Raw genomic sequence first — 17,624 nt, forward strand, 5'->3', positions numbered from 1 at the left:
TTCAGACATCACTTGTGGCTTGTTTGATGTGTTTGTGTGTGTTTTATTCTTTCATTATTTTAATTTTTGGCACTGTTCTAATAAAAATGTTTGAGAAGTAGTAAGTATAAATTAGTTTAATATTTAAACAAAATATAAATAAAAAGTATATTAATTTCATTTAAATCATATAATAGAAGTATAACTTCTTACGTGCGTACAAAGTACACACACATTCTTTGTTTTATAAAAAGACACTATACCTATCTAATGTACTTTACAGAATTGAAATTAGACTATTTAAGCGGCCTCAGGAATATTTTAAAGTTATAAACAATTTTTTGGCTTATAAACAAATAGAATATCTCAGAAAATGTTAAACTAAATTAAATTGTGAAAACGGTATTCGAAAGACAGCAGCAGGACGCTTCTTTTAAAAGAAAAAACGTTAAATTATGACGAGTGGTTCCTGAGATACAATCGGTCAAAGTTGACCGAAATTTACGGCAAAGATGGATAAACAATAGGATCATAATTTTCAAACCATCACCTTTTTATTTTTGTCCTCTTTCTCCACACCAATTTTCATATCTTTAAAATCCTCATAACATATATTATTATAATAAAAACTATCGATAATACGTGTGAAAATTGTCAAAAATAGCAAAATTCCAATCAAAAATTAGGTTAAAGAAAATGTAACCCTCAAATTTCAAAATCGGTATACGTTAAAAAAATGCATTTTCTCGGCTTCCCATGGAGCAATTTCCTTCATTCTTTTTTTGTTCCCAAGTAACTCGAGTAGAGCCATCGAACTAACGTATTATTAAATGTCAAACTTGCTTTTGTTTTGTTATAATAAATTAATTTATTTATTATAACACAATATTTTAATTTGTTTAAATAAAAATTGTTTAAATAATTATACAGCTTTCAAATGAGAATATTTATGTTTTTAACTTTAAAAGGTACACTTGTAGTAAGTTTATCTAAAAAAAAGCCTACAATTGGAAAAAATATGTAATTTTCTGTTCTTATAAATAAATTAATCTATTATAACAAAACAAAAGAAAGTTTGACATTTAATAATGCGTTAGTTCGACGGCCCTACTCGAGTTATTAGGGAACAAAAAAAGAATGAAGGAAATTTCTCCATGGGAAGCCGAGAAAATGCATTTTGTTAACGTATACCGATTTTGAACTTTGAGGGATACATTTTCTCCAACCTAATTTTTGATTGGAATTTTGCTATTTTTGGCAATTTTCACACGTATTATCGATAGTTTTTATTATAATAATATATGTTATGAGGATTTTAAAGATATGAAAATTGGTGTGGAGAAATAGGACAAAAATAAAAAGGTGATGGTTTGAAAATTATGATCATATTGTTTATATCTTTGCCGTAAATTCTGATCAACTTTGACCGGTTGTATCTCAGGAACCAGTCATCATAATTAAACGTTTTTTCTTTTAAAACAAGCGTCCTGCCGCTGTCTTTCGAATACTGTTTTCACAATTTAATTTAGTTTAATATTTCTCGAGATATTCTATTTGTTTATAAACCAAAAAATTGTTTATAATTTTAAAATATTCCTGAGGCGGCTTAAATAGTCCAATTTCAATTCTGTATAGTACATTAGATAGGTATATTGTCTTTTATGAAAAAATCATAGTTATTCTTATGCATCATAATTATTGTCGTTATTATAGCGACCGTAAATTTTTAATTAACATTTTAATTGTTGCTAAACTGTCCATTCAATTTCTGTAAACTTCTGGAATTATAGTATATACGGAAAAGGTTTTTACGTTACCAAGTTATTTAATTATTGATTAACAACTACTTATCTAAAAGTTTAGTTGAAAATTAAAGATTTTGTTGGAAAAACCCGCTTTTTCCGGAGAAAGTTTTCGTCGAAGTAAATCGGAAAAAACACGTCTCTATGCAGAATTTAATTGCGGTGAATCTTTGTTTGGGTTTTTTTGGTCTAAAGTTAAAATCTTTGGAGTTATAGAGCAAAAATTGAAAAAAACACGAATATCGGGCGCCATTTTGTTTATAAAAAAAGTAGCACACTATCTGCGGACTTTGCATATCTATATTATTAATGCATACAATAATAAGATTCGATTCCAGCAATGAAATTGCTGGTAAATAACTTTTCCTTGTATTTTGCTAATTAGCCCAGAGTATAACACCATGGTACGTAGTATAATGACCTATGGATCAGCGAATTGGGTAGTAAACAAACGAAACAGGTCCAAAATACAGCAACTGAAATGGAGTTCATGAGAAGAAACTGCAGAGTAATACAAATAGATCGCATTAGAAATGAGGAGATAAAACGAAGAATGTCACTAAAACAAGACATCCTCAGCTACATCGGAGAAAAAGGTTTAATTTGGTATTAACATGTGAGAAGAGCAGATCGTACAAGGTGGATATCCAAGATTTTGGATTGGAGCCCAATATTAAAGAGAAGAAGAGGTAGACCCCGAAGATCACGGAGGGATGAAGTGGACGAGGCCATGGAAAGACGAGCCCTTGGAGACGGAGAATGGAAGCGGCGACAGCTGGAAAAATACTTGCATAGATAGATAGAGATAGAAGTTGAATGTAATGTTTCTCGATTACGCGTTAAGCGTTATAAATGGTCGCATTATCTCCCAAATAATCTATTGGTTACTACACTAAACTTGTGATAGGACAATCCGAGTTGATATGCCAGCCATCCTACTACTTTTTTTCAATACTATTCTTTGTGTCCATCGAATGTACACTAGATTTTTTTTTTCTATTAAAAATAGATTGAAAAAAATATTGGGATGGCCGGCAAATGAACTCGGATTCTTCTTCTTCATGTACCATGTCCTTTCAGAACGTTGGTTACCATCATAGCTATCTTAATTTTATTCACTGCCACCCTAAATAGCATGCTTGTATCAACACCATACCAATCTCACAAGTTCTTCAACTGTGAGGTTCTTCTTCGTCCTGGACCGCGTTTGCCTGCTATTTTTCCTTGCATAATATTTTGTAGCAACCTATATTTGGGACCTCTCATTACATGTCCGAAATACTCCAGCTTTCTCTGCTTGATGCTTTTTATGAGAGGGCATATCAGTAGTCTTGCTGAGACGTTCTAGTATTGTGGAGTTTCGAATTTTCTCCACCCAGGAAACTTTTAAAATTCTTCTACAGCACCACATTTCGAAAGCCTCAAGGCGATTTAGATCGATTTTATTCACAGTCCAGGACTCGACCCCATAAAGTAAGACCTAGAACACGTAGCAGCGAAGTAGGCGGACCCTCAATGTCAATTTTAGACGTAAACGATTTTATCAACTTCCTCAAGTTTGGTATTATTTACATATATAGACGGTTTTATATGCTGTTGTTTACTTACTACGAGTATTTTGGTTTTCCGTATGTTCAGATCCAGACCTGCCTCCCTCAACTCTCAACGGCACTATCAAGTAGTGTTTGCAGATCTTCTTGACTGGAAGCTAGGAGTACTGTATCGTCCGCATATCGCAAATTATTGATGGCTTCACCGTTCACAAGTATTCCTTCTTGTTTTTTAGAAAGTGCTTTTCTGAAAATTCTTTCGGAATAAACGTTGAAAAGCAGGGGTGACAAGAGGCATCCCTGCCGTACTTTTTTTTTAATATTAGAGCCTGTGATTTCACACCATCTACTAAAACTGATGTTGTTTAATTCCAATATAAATTTGCAATTACTCGAACATCTCTGCCGTCCAAGTCAATGTCTTTTAGAGCATCGATCAATATAGAGTGCTTAACACGATCAAATTCCTTTTGGAAGTCAATAAAACAACAGTATATGTCTACATATATATCTCGACATCTTTGAGCAATTACGTTCATTCCAAACAGTGCCTCTCTCGTCCCAAACCCGTTACGGAAACCAATCTGTGTGTCATCCAGGTATTCCTCGCATTTATTATAGATACGACCATGTATTACCTTCAGAAAAATTTGCAATAAATGGTTTAACAAACTGATGGTTCTATAATCAGCACAGGATTTTGCTGTTGTCTTCTTAGGTAGAGCTATAAACAGTGAATTAGACCAACCATTAGGTTATTGTCCGCTGATATAAATGGTAATGAAAACGAAGTTATAGCCTCTAAAACATTGCTATCATTTATAAGCTTGTATATTTCAGTTGGAATTTCATCAGGACCAGTCGCTCTGCCATCTTTTGATGATTGTATGGCTTTTATTACCTCAGAGCGTGTTATTAGGGGGTCCTTCGCAGTTAGTAATATCGGAAGGAGACCTACTCCTATCGTCTTCGAATAGGTTCGTAACGTAATTTTCCCATTCTTTAAGTTTGTCCTCTACTTCAAATATTATTTTACCATGTTCATCCTGTAGCAATGCAGTTTGTTTCTTATTGAAGATACCAGCCGATTCTTTCACTTTTTTATACATGTTAAACATGTCGTATCTCTTTTCAAGTTCTTCAATGTCATGACAGTGTTTGGCTAGATGTTAACTCTTTGCTTCTCGTATTTTACGTCGATTTTCTTCGTCGAACTCGGATTGCCCGATCAAATTTAGCGTCTTAACCACTACAGCTACATAAACCATTTCGGCAATAATGGTTACATGGATTAGTTATACATTTGGAGCCCGATAACTTCTAAACGACTTAACCGATTTTGATCAATAAACATGAGTTTGAAACGTATTGACAAATAGTATCTGATGCGTCCAAAGTCAAGTATGATAACTGAATTTATTACAGTAATTATTGAGCTTAAAAAACCGTTATAAGAAATAGATTTGATCATACTTACGAAGCCTATAACTTAAAAATTCGAATTTTTCGAGGTATACACCGATAGACGCGTCTAGAGTCCTCTTACAAATTATTAGTTATTGGCGCAATTCGTAGGTGGAAATTTTGAGTAATTGTCGAAAAACAAAAATTTTCAAAGTTTAGTTTTTCAGTTTTTCGGCTACACTGAGCCGTGTGTATGTGTGATCTTGACAGCCTAGGCACCATTTGAAATCTAAACTTAACCCTATTGATTTGGTGTAATTGCGGTTTTCCTGTCTCTCCTTGAACCTAAGATATATACCCCCAAAAAATATGCCGTTTTGTACCTACCCAGTCCTATAGCTGGCTTATGGGTGGTCAAAAGTCACAAACTACACCGGTTCTGAATCGGCCCTGACCCCCTTTTGAAAAACAAAAAAAAAGCAGATCGGTGTAACTTTTCCACACACATACATACATACAAGCGTTTTCCTCTTTTTTTTTAATAGAAATTAAGTCATATTTCATACGGGATAGAAGCATAGACACTTAACGCGTCGACTACTAAAAAGTTGGAAGCATTTAAACTGTGGGTGTATAGAAGATATCATGGACCGAGCATGTAACAAACAACGAAGTCATGAGAAGAGTCAACAAAAGATTGGAAATATTGGAAACCATCAAGACACGAAAGCTGCAATACCTGGGGTATGTTATGCGTAATGAAAGATACAACATACTTCAATGAATTATACAAGGACAAAATCCAGGGCAAGAGAAGTGTAAAAAGGAGATGAATATCAGGGTTGCGTAACTTTGTGGAACGGTACGGATGCAGATCAACCGAACTATTCAGAGCAGCATCTAAGATCAGAATAGCCATGATGATTGCCAACCTCCGTCGCGGAGATGGCACGTAAAGAGGAAGTCATATTTCTGTGATCGGTAAGTTTTGAATGGTATAACCGATTTTCAAAATTGGACATGCGCTGGAAAGGTAACAAATCAGTTCTATCAGAAGCCGCGGTCGGAATTCAATTTTCGAAATTTTTAGGAGTTTTGGGGACGAGAACTAAAAACAGACCCTAAATGGGAAAGGCCGTAAAATCCACACCCTTGGACCAAAATGGTTGGTTGGCATATGGATGGGCGAGTCTTTTCCTAAACTTTAAGATGGGGTTTGGCCCAATTTTCAATTCAGTCAGATTTAGAAAATCGAAAAGTACCCCGCACAAACCTTATGGAAATTCGGTCTCAGTGCATTTAGTTCATACTTTGGGAAAATACTCTTTGAAGCATTGTGATGAAAAGTTATCATGGGCATAACTCGATCGTATGGAGGATTTTCAATATATAGAGGCACAAACTCGGAAAATTATAAGATTTAATGGGTATTCCAATTCCCTTAGTTCCTGGTTATCTGGCAAAACGTTTGGATCAAAGAAAAGTACTAGTAGTCTAGGATTTTTTCCTGGCTATCCAATGGCAACCTTTAGTTTGACCTTGACCTTAAACGGACATCATCTGCTAGAGTTTCGAGGGTTTTCGGCATTAAATTGATACAAACAGATTACTCATTGGTTTTTGGGATCGCTAAACACAATATGCCATCAGAATTGACCTCCAGAAGACGTGGTAGCCAGGGCCACTGTAAGGGACGTCATATTCTAGAGTTTCGATGGTTTTCGGCATTTATTTGATGCAAATGAATTACAGGAGGGTTTTTTGAGGTCGCTAAACACGAATATGCCACCAGAACCGACTCTTGGAGCACCTGGTTTCGAAGGTCAATAAAAGGGGCTCCTGGAGTTTCGAGGGTCTTCGGTACTACATTAATGCAAATGGATTAGTTATAGGTTTTTGGGGTTGCTGAACACGAATACGTGATCAGCACAGACACAGGAGCACTTGGTACCTAAGACAGGTTATCATCTGGAGTTTCGGAGGAATCAAATGGATTACTCTTAGGTTTTTGGGGTTGCTGAACATGCATACACTAACAGATCCGACCCACGAATCACGCACGTCATCTTCTGGAGTTTCGAGGGTTTTCGGCATTAAATTGATTAAAACGGATTACTCATGGATTTTTGGGGTCGCTGAACGCTAATACGCCATCAGATCCGACCCACGGAGCACCTGGTGCCTAAGGTTATTCATCTTCTTGAGTTTAGAGAGTTTTCGGCAATAAATTGATACGGATGGATTACTCATATCTTTTTGGAGTTGCTGAACACGAATACGCCATTAGAACAGACACCGGAGCACCTACCGCCTAAGGCACGTCATCTTCTGGAGTTTCGAGAGTTTTCGGTACTAAATTGATGCAAACGGATTGGTACACACCGAGTACTGGGAGGTTTTCTGAGTTGCTGTTCAATGAAAGCGTACAAATTGGTGAAAAGTTTTTTTTTTGCTATTTGTAGATTTTTATTAAAATAATTATGTTGTGTTATTCAATTGTTTTAATTATTTATAAATATAAACTAAATTTATATCTGACAATGTTTTTCCTTTATTTGGTCATTGGATTCTCCAGAGTCTTTTATCTAACTCATATTGCCATATTCGTGTTCAGCAACCCCAAAAACACAAGAGTAATCAGCTTGCATCAATTTGTTACCAAAAACTCTCGAAACCCCAGAAGATGACGTGCCTTAGGCACCAGGTACCGCGGTGTCTGTTCTGATGGCGTATGTGTGTTCAGCAGCCCCAAAAACCCATGAGTAATACCCATTTGTATCAATTTAATTCCGAAACCTGTCGAGACTCCAGAAGAAGACTTGCCTTAGGCAACAGGTGCTCCGTGAATCGGATCTGATGGCGTATTCACATTCAGCAGCCCCAACAACCAGTGAGTAATCAGTTTACATTAATTTAGTACCGAAAGCTGTCGAATCTCCAAACCATGACATGCCTTAGGCACCAGATACTCCGATGTCTGCTCTGATGGGGTATTCGTTTTCAGCAACTCCAAAAACCTATGAGTAATCCGTTTGCATTAATGTAGTACCGACGACCTTTGAAGCTCCAGGAGCCCCTTTCATTGACCTTGGAAACCAGGTGCTCCGGGATTCGGTTCTGGTGGCATATTCGTGTTTAGCGACCTCAAAAAACCCTCCAGTAATTCATGTGCATCAAATGAATGCCGAAAATCATCGAAACTCTAGAAGATGACGTCCATTGCAGTGGCAATGGCCACCATGTCCTCCCGAGGTCAATTCTGATGGCATATTCGTGTTTAGAGATCCCAAAAACCCATGAGTAATCTGTTTATATAAATTTAATGCTGAAACACTCGAAACTATAGGAGATGACGTCCGTTGAAGGTCAAGGTCAAAGTAAAGGTCGCCAGGAAAAAATCCTAGACTACTAGTACCTTTATTTAATCCAAAGTTCTACATGTTGCCAGATAACCAGTAACTCAGGGAATTGGAATACCCGGTAAATCTTATAATTTTATGAGTGTGTGCCTCTATGTCTTGAAAAGCCTCCATATTTACGATCGAGATGTGCCCATGAGATTTTTTTATCAGGATGCTTCAAAGAGTATCTTCCCAAAGTATGAACTAAATCCACTGGGACCTAATTTCCATAAGGTTTGTGCGGGGTACTTTCGTGTATAGTATGGATGTAAATATATATATGTATATATACATATGTATATACAGTGTCGCCTGTAGGGGGGGGTTGTGCTCCACTGGCGAGAACTGCCGTTTTCGGGGATGGTGTATACAGTTATGTTTATAACCAAATTTAATGTCAAAATATTACCCATATAGTCTAATTCATAATCAAAAATGCCAATTAAACTAGATTTCTGAAATTACATTATGATAAAGTTTTATAAACTAGACCAATAAATTCCGTCGTACCAATTAGTGAGTGATTGTTTGTAAACAAAACTAGATTAAGTATGTGCAGTAACGGAAATTTTACCAAACATTAATTATTTATAAGGTCGTTAAATATATAAAAGGTAGAAGACGTGCAATAAAAAACCAAAATAGCCTGTAATAACCAACACTTAAGTCTTGTTAACGAGATATAAAAAAGAGTGAGTTCTAATGGGAAGCAGCCAGCACCAAATGGAGGAAATGTAATAACAGCAATATAAGACTTAATGCATGTACACAGAACATAATAATAATAGATATTAATTTTTATACGATTTTTTTACTGTTTTTATTCTAATTATGATGTACTTAGCTTTCTTGAAATGACCTTATATTTTCCATGTTTTATAGAGGATTCAATTTAATAGTAAGTTTATACTGCGCGTTTATTTTTCAATTATAGGCCTGGATCCCGCGTACCAAAAAAAAGTTTATTAATAGCAAGCTGAAAATATTTTTTCCACTTACCTCTACCGAAAGTATACTTTTCCGGATCTAATTGAAGGGAGCAAAGTTGTACTTTTCCTCCCTAGGGAGGAAAAGTAAAAGTGACGTTATGGTATTTCATTCATAAAATATAACTTATTGACGCCCTGTACAATATCTATTTTCTATTACGTAAGTATCTATACATTTTAACGTTTATTTATAAAACATCCTGTATTTTGCAGAATGGTAAAAAACAGTAAATTGTTATTTTGATTTAACAATGTTTACATTAATAATTTGACTTATATTTGACAGTTGACAGATATATTATACCTACTTGTTAGTTTTAGTTTTAATAAATTTTGTTGGTTAGTTACATAAATAAATTAAGTAAAAATGAAAAATGACTTGTTATTAATTTGAGGAAGGTGGAAAAACCATGTATAACATGGGAGTAAAGCGCCTTTTCCTCCCTTGTTATACAAATAGCTATTTAATAGCTTAACGGTGTCTAGTCGGACAAACTTTGATGTTCGGGAACACTGGAACAGGGGAAGTTTTAATTGTGGAACAGATTACAGGTTTCGAACTTCACTCTACGAAAACGTCCCATGTGTTTTGTCGGACAGAACTTCCAATTAGTCCAGGGCGCATCTGTTTTGAGATGGACGTTGAGAGGTGACTCAAAATTTTTTGCAGAAATTGCTTGAAAATAACTTAAGTAATAATATTTGAGTTATCCTCCCACTCAAAATGGTCCGGAACATTGTTTAAATAATCAAAATGTCAAAATATGAAGGAAAAATTCGACTTTTTTATTGGCTTTTTTATTATAACTTTAAAACTATTCATTTCTGAGAAAAGTTACACTTACATAAAAGTTGTGTAATTAAATTTCCTAATACAGAATTGGCTAAAAATTTAAGAAATAGTCACCCTTGTTGCAAAATAGCAAAAATTGCGAAAAAAACAATACAAAAACAAGTATTCGCATTTTACGTTTTTCAACCATTTATGCTACACTGAGGACCTTCATATTTTACCCAGAAAAACTTTGTGGTATAGTAAAACAACACTGTAAATTTCATTAAGATCGGTTCAATAGATTTTGCAAAATAAATTTTGCAATCCAGCTTTTGCAAAAAAATTCATTTTTTTTAAATGTTGCAGGACTGAAAATAAAGCAGATAACAAGTTGATTTTTTTTGCTTATAGAAGTGTACTGTACCTTTCATTTGCAATTTGCAAAATTAAAATTAATTACCACGCGGCGTCAGGAAATTTTTTAAATAAACATTAATTTTTGGTGCTACGCGCAGGACAGCGGTGTTTGATTCACACAAGTTGATTTCCACCAAAATTTCTTTCAATATTTATCTAATATATTATTTTCTTACTCTATATTTTGTTGTATTTTAATATTGTAATTCCACAAAAATCAAACTAATTTTATTATTGTTTGTGAAATATTGTTTAAACAATTGCATATGTTTAAAAATAATAAACTTTTATTCTGTAAGTTAAAATATATGAACAAATAAAATTTTTTCTAAAAAAAGTGATATTTTAAAGGATAGAGTATGTGTTTTTATTTTACAATAAACAAATTTATTTATTTATATCGAAATGTAATAAAAATGAAAATGTATCAATCAATATCAAAGATCATTGGAATGCCCAATCAGAGCAAACTATTCGCTCTCCTGCGCGTAGCACCAATAATTAAGGTTTATTTAAAAAAATTCCTGACGCCGTGGTAGTTACTCGATTTTAGTTTTGCAAATTGCTAATGAAGGGTACAGTACACTTCTATAAGCAAAAAAAAATTGCTTAACTTGCTATCTGCTTCATTTTCGGTCCTCTGACATTTTGAAAAAATGATTTTTTTTACGAAAGCTGGATTGCAAAATTTATTTTGCAAAATCTATTAAACCGATCTTAATGAAATTTACAGTATTGTTTTACTATATCATAAAGTTTTCTGAGTGAAATATGAAGGTCCTAAGTGTGGCATAAATGGTTGAAAAACGTAAAATTCAAATACTTGTTTTTGTATGGTTTTTTCGCAATTATTGCTATTTTGCAACAAGGGTGACTATTTTTTAAATTGTCAACCAATTCAAGATTGTAGGAAATTTGATTACGCAACTTTTATGTCAGTACAACTTTTCTCGGAAATGAATACTTTTAAAGTTATAATCAAAAAACGAAGAAAAAAATCGATTTTTTCCTTAATTTTTTGACATTTTGATTATTTAAACAATGTTCCGGACCTTTTTGAGAGGGAGGATAACTCAAATATTATTATTTTAGTTGTTTTCAAGCAATTTCTGCAAAAAAATTTGAGGCACCTCTCAACGTCCAAATGTACTAATTTTTTGCAGATGCGCCCTGGTCTAAATTGATTTGTTATCCTTTCATTAAACTCTCATGCAAAAATCAGACTGCTATTTACCACCAATATAATTCCTGTCATTTGACATGTTCCACGTGTCGGACTTATTAAAATGCCCAACATATTTGTCGGACAAATATTTTTTCATATATTATATAAAGTTTTCTATTGAATAAACTTAAAAACAACCTGCTAGTTTTCACAATCATAAACTTGTCAGGATGACACGTTCCACTTAAGTGGAATTGGAAGTTCCAATTAAAACTGCCCCTGTTCCAGTGTGACATACATCAAAGTTTGTGCGACTAGACATCGTTAAGCTATTAAAAAATATTGTCAGCTTGCTATTATTCAACTTTTTTTGGTACGCGGGAGCCAGGCCTATTATATTAATCCAGTTGGAGTAGATGAAAACAAGGCCTAATCTTGCATGGCGAGCTACACCAAATTTTATTATTCTAACTTTTAGAAGAGGAAATAGTAGTGTTATATAATTTAAAATCGCGACTGACTTCTACCGCCATGTGTACAGGGTGTAACGAAAATACAGGTCATAAATTAAAGTACATATTCTGGGACCAAAAATAGTTCGAATGAACCTAACTTACCTTAGTACAAATATGCACATAAAAAAAGTTGCAGCCCTTTGAAGTTACAAAATGAAAATCGATTTTCTTGAATATATCGAAAACTGTTATGAGATTTTTTATTGAAAATGGACATGTGGCATTCTTATGGCAGGAATATCTTAAATCAAAATGATATTGAAATTTGAGTACCCCCTAAAAATTTTATGGGGTTTTGTTCCCTTAAACCCCCCCAAACTTTTTTGTAAGTGTCAATTAAATTATTATTGTGGTACCTTTCGTTAAATTCAATATTTTCAAAACTTTTTTGCTTCTTAGTATTTTTCCAATAAGACAGTTTTTAAAGAGATGCTGCTTCTTTTTTAATATGTTTACATAAAAAATTTATGGGGGTTTTGTGCCTTTAAACCCCCCAAATATTTGTGTACGTTCCAAATAAACTATTACTGCAGTACCGTTAGTTAAACACAGTATTTTTAAAACTTTTTTGCCTGTCTGTATTTTTTCGATAAGGCACCTTTTATCGAGATGTGGCTTCTGTTGTAGTATTGTTCAAAATATACCTAACAATGTAAATCATAAATAAATTTTCATATTATTACCAAGTCTCCATAATCGTACTTAACCATAATACAAATATGTGGTGGATTTGAAAAATATTCAAAATATCTCGATAAAAACTGACATTTCGAAAAAGTACTAAGAGGCAAAAAAGTTTTTAAAATATTGTATTTAACTAATGGTGCTACAATAATAATTAAATTGGACGTACCCAAAAGTTTGGGGGGATTTAAAGGAACAAAACCCCCATAAAATTTTTAATGGGTGCCCAAATTTCACTATAAGTTTTTCTTAAGACACTACTGACATAGGAATGCCACATGTCCATTTTCAATAAAAGATCTCTAATAGTTTTCGATATATTGGAAAAAATTTATTTTCATTTTGTAACTTCAAAGGGCTGTAACTTTTTTTATGTGCACATTATTTATACTAAGGTAAGTTAGGTACAATCGAACTATTTTTGGTCCCAGAATATGTGATTAAATTTATGACCTGTATTTTTGTTACACCCTGTACATATAACCAATACATTCGTCTCATTGTTGCTATGGATGTCAAAGATAATGGTAGGGGAGCCCAAGCGGAGATTTTTGTAGTTACTCGAGCGCGTCAGATTATCATATGGGGAGAAACCTGGTACCCTGCAGATGTACCTCCACCATATATTGAGTTTTAACACAGGGAGTTCGTTAAAGGGGCCCGAAAAAAAAATCTATCCTTAAAAAAACTCGAAATTGTCAGATTAAGATAAGACAAGTTAAGTACATGCAAAAGAGTCTATATTTCAAAAATCTGATGATTTGAGCGGGGCGTAAGGAAACGGGTGAGTCCTAAAAATTCACAAGAAAAAAGCAAATATTTCGCTAAATGAATGACAAATCGAAAAACTAAAAAATATGTGCTCAATATTTTTTAAAAACCTATCGAATGATATAAAAGCCGACTTCCCACGGAGAGGGATGGGGGGTAAATTTAATATTTTAAATACGAATCCCGCGATATTTCGCGAAATGAACATCAGATCGAAAAAGTGTAAAAGACACTTATTCAATATTTTTGAAAAATATATCGAATGGCACCAAACACGACCCCCCATGAAGGTGGGGTGGGGTGGTTACTTTAAAATCTTAAATAGGATCTCCCATTTTTATTGCAGATTTGAATTTCTGGCGAAAAAATAGGTAACTTTTATTCGAAACATTTTTTCGAATTATGGATAGATGGCGTTGTAATCGAAAAAAACGATTGTTGTAAATGGAAAATTAAATTAAAAAATGGCAAGCGCCCACTAAAATGGAAAACTTTACTTAACTTTTTTTGGTTTTAGGACCTACTCTTCACAACCCAATAGGTCTCCATAACGGTCGAGTGACTGCACATTTAGCATACTTTGCTCCCCTACCATAAAAAATATTCATGAGAGTTAATATAATGAGCAGAATTGAGAAAACACAAACAGCAATGAGAAAATAAAGGATCAGTAATACACTGTCAGATAACAGGAAGAAGAAAGTACAAGAAATTTCATAACATTAAAGATACTACCACCGAAAGAGCGAAGACAAAGTTTAGATTCTCCGGCAACACTATTAGACAAAACCTGGAAAGATGAAATAAGAATAATAATATGTCCAGCATTGATATGTCAGGGCTAAATTTTTTAAAATTTTAATTTTTTCTGAAAAGCTTGAATTTGTTACATATTGTTTAATTCTAATTAGTTATTTAAGGGGATATGCACAAAATCTTAGTCCAATGTTCATTGTTCATTGTTTTCTAATCCTGAGAAAACTAATACCTAAGTATTTTTGAAAAATTTAAACGCAGAGATTTTTAATTTCAAATATGTAATTCGAAAGAAAGTTTTTGTTTATCCTAAGGGACTTACGGCCCTCGGTAATAATGTAATATTTCATTCTACTTTTAAATTTTTCAAAAATATTTATTACCTAGTTTTCTCAGGATTCGAAAAAATTAAATGCATTTAAATAGTGCATTGGACCAATATTTTGCGCCTACCCCCTAAAGTAATAACATAACATTTTTTTGTTTCTGTCATAAATACTTTTATGAAATTCTGAATTAATTATTATATTTCACACAGTGATGAAAATGAATGCCATTGCAACACTGGTGATATAGATATAGGCATTGCTTCACAGAAAAAAAACTTTCATCCTTTTTCTCTAAAGTGACGTTTACTATAAGTCCCTATGATTTATAGTTTCCAAATAATGATTTTTCAAAATTCGCCACTCACAGCGATTTTGGGACATTTTCCTTGTTACTTCGCAAACATTGTTTTGTAACTTTTTTCTACGCAGCTTTAGGTATATGCAATGTTACATTTAGTAGGAAGAAAAATAAATTATCTTTAAAATGGTCTATCGCAAAAGGCTGTGTGACTATTTTTAAGCAAGATAATGGTTTTTCAAATTTGTATACTTTTAATGATTTTTGATATATTTTTCGATTATTTTTAAATTTCTCATTATAACTTTATTTGTTGTATATTTAGGTATATACATTGTGCAATAAAAAAGAAAACTTATTTTTTACGTTAAAACTGTGTATTGGTAAAAACTCTAAACCATTTTTAAACAAGATATGCTTTTTCAAAATGTCACATACACATGCAATAGGTACCACTAAGCTGGAACCATATGAAAAACTTTTTTATTATTAACTTTATGAAAAAAAAGTTATTCTTTATAAAATGCTCTGCACAGTCTAAAACCTAGATGCAATCATCAGATATAAAATTTTGTTAATAGTGTACGAGGTATGTTGAAAAATATGACTTTCGCTCAAGAGTAAAGTAGCTTTATATATCAAAATATCGAAAAGTGTTAAGAAAAGTTAGTTAAAATTAAAAATTATGTTATAATATGCCATTATATTCTTCTAATTGAAATTTTAAAATTTTTCTCAAATTACGGATACCCTTGGATATCCTACGGATATCTTGCTTAAAAATAGTCCTAGAATTTTTTGCAGTACACCATTTTGAAGTAGAGAAAATATGCTTCTTTTATTTCACAATTTATATACCTGAATGTACAAGAAAAAAAGTCATAATGAAAAATTCTAAAAATAATCATAAAAAATATCAAAAATCATAAAAGTATAAAATCTTGAAAACGCATAACTTGCTTAAAAATAGTCTAAAAACCTTATGCAATAGACCATTTTAAAGGTAATTGACATCTTTCTACTAAGTGTACCATTGCATATACCTACAAATGCGTAGGAAAAAGTTACAGAACAATGTTTGCGAAATTATGGGGAAAATGACCCAAAAATGCTGTAAGCGGCAAACTTTGGAAAATCCTATTTCGGAAACTATAAATCCTAGAGACCTCTACCAAACGCCATTTTAATGAGGAAGGATGGTACTTATTTTTCGCTGAAGCAATGCCTATACCTATATCCCTGTGGAAAAAAGTTATGGGGCAAAAAACAAAATTACTTTCTTTGGTGTTTTTTTCTTGTTATTCATTTGAGTATATTTTTGTAAAAAAAAATATGTTTGACTTTAAAATGTGATATTTCGATAGTAAATTTAACCTGGAACAATTTTCCTGTAGACGTGTTTGTACTAAAAGTGCATATAACTCACCCTAATTCACCCTGTGCCTAAGGATTAATTCACCCCTTTCTGAAAAACGCACCCATTTAAATGGTAGCACTCCGCGGATTTTTCAAATTTAGAGGTCCATTGACCATATGAGATAATAAAATCCCATTACGTTGTAGTTCCTTTTAGCTCTCTTATTTTGAACATAATCAACAGCCTATTTAACGTCCCCATGCAAAGATGTATGGATGTAAACCAACCATTCTATGTTTGTTTTATTGATAACAATAAGGCGTTCGATAAGGTCAGACACAACCGTCTTATACAGTTGCTTAAAGATAAACACATTGACAAAAAAGACTTAAGAATAATAACTCATCTCTACTTTAACCAAGCACCAAAAGTCAGAGTAGGTAAAGAATTTCGGAGGAAGTAGACTTAAAAAGAGGCGTAATGCAAGGTTAAATAATTAAAAAACCACTCGAAGATGTAACAATTGGAATAAAAGTCAACGGCAGACCCATCAACAATATCAGATATGCCGATGATACTATACTAATTGCAGGGAATATACAAGACATCTTAGATAATGTAGTAAATGCTAGTAAGGAAAGCGGCCTAACGCTTAACGCTAATAAAACAAAATTTATGACAATTTCCAAAACACAACAACAAAACATTTTAAACATAAGAGGGGTGCCAACTGAAAAAGTTAAAAAATACAGATATCTTGCTACAATACGGATATCTCTAAAATAACTATCGAGTACGATGAAAATAACGAATATACAGAAGAAATAAAAATGAGAATTGGACAAGCTAGAGCAACATTTAACAAGATGAGAAAAGTATTATGCAGTAGAGACCTTAGTTTGTAACTCAAAAGAAGAATATTACGTTCATATGTGTTTTCGGTGCTGCTGTATGGGGTAGAGGCCTGGACCTTAAAGTAAGATTTTAATATATCCAGTGTAACTGGTATAAATATTGACAATAACATCTCTAATGACATTTTTGAAATATTACAAGACTTTCTTGATTACAATGGATTTAAACTCTATAATAATATTAAAAATTTGCAAGGTAGGACATTAGATTTGGTAATTAGCTCGGATAGTAACTGGAATAATTGTACAGTCAGTAGAGGTTGTCTCCCATTTGTTAAAGAAGATTTATACCATCCTGCCCTGGATATTGTAATTAAAATTAAATCGAAGCCAAAACTAAGTAATCAGCATTTAGCAGAAATTCAGTATAATTATAAAAAAGGTGACTTTCTCAGGTTAACTGTAAGTATTAGAGATGCAAACTGGGATAATGTGATTAAGGAACAGTCAGATGTGAATGCAGCATTAGATCCATTTTATAATATATGGAGCAAGTTAGTAGACGATTGTGTACCGAA

General features: G+C 33.1%; 1 protein-coding gene across 1 annotated transcript in view; it reads right to left on the reverse strand.

Moving 5' to 3' along the window:
- Positions 1-17,624, reverse strand: part of LOC114332298 (high affinity cAMP-specific and IBMX-insensitive 3',5'-cyclic phosphodiesterase 8) — a 1,526,162-nt gene that overhangs the window by 1,486,379 nt on the left and 22,159 nt on the right. The window lies entirely within an intron of this gene.

The sequence above is a fragment of the Diabrotica virgifera genome, chromosome 8, assembly GCF_917563875.1.
Source record: "Diabrotica virgifera virgifera chromosome 8, PGI_DIABVI_V3a".
In the NCBI taxonomy this organism is placed as follows: domain Eukaryota; kingdom Metazoa; phylum Arthropoda; class Insecta; order Coleoptera; family Chrysomelidae; genus Diabrotica; species Diabrotica virgifera.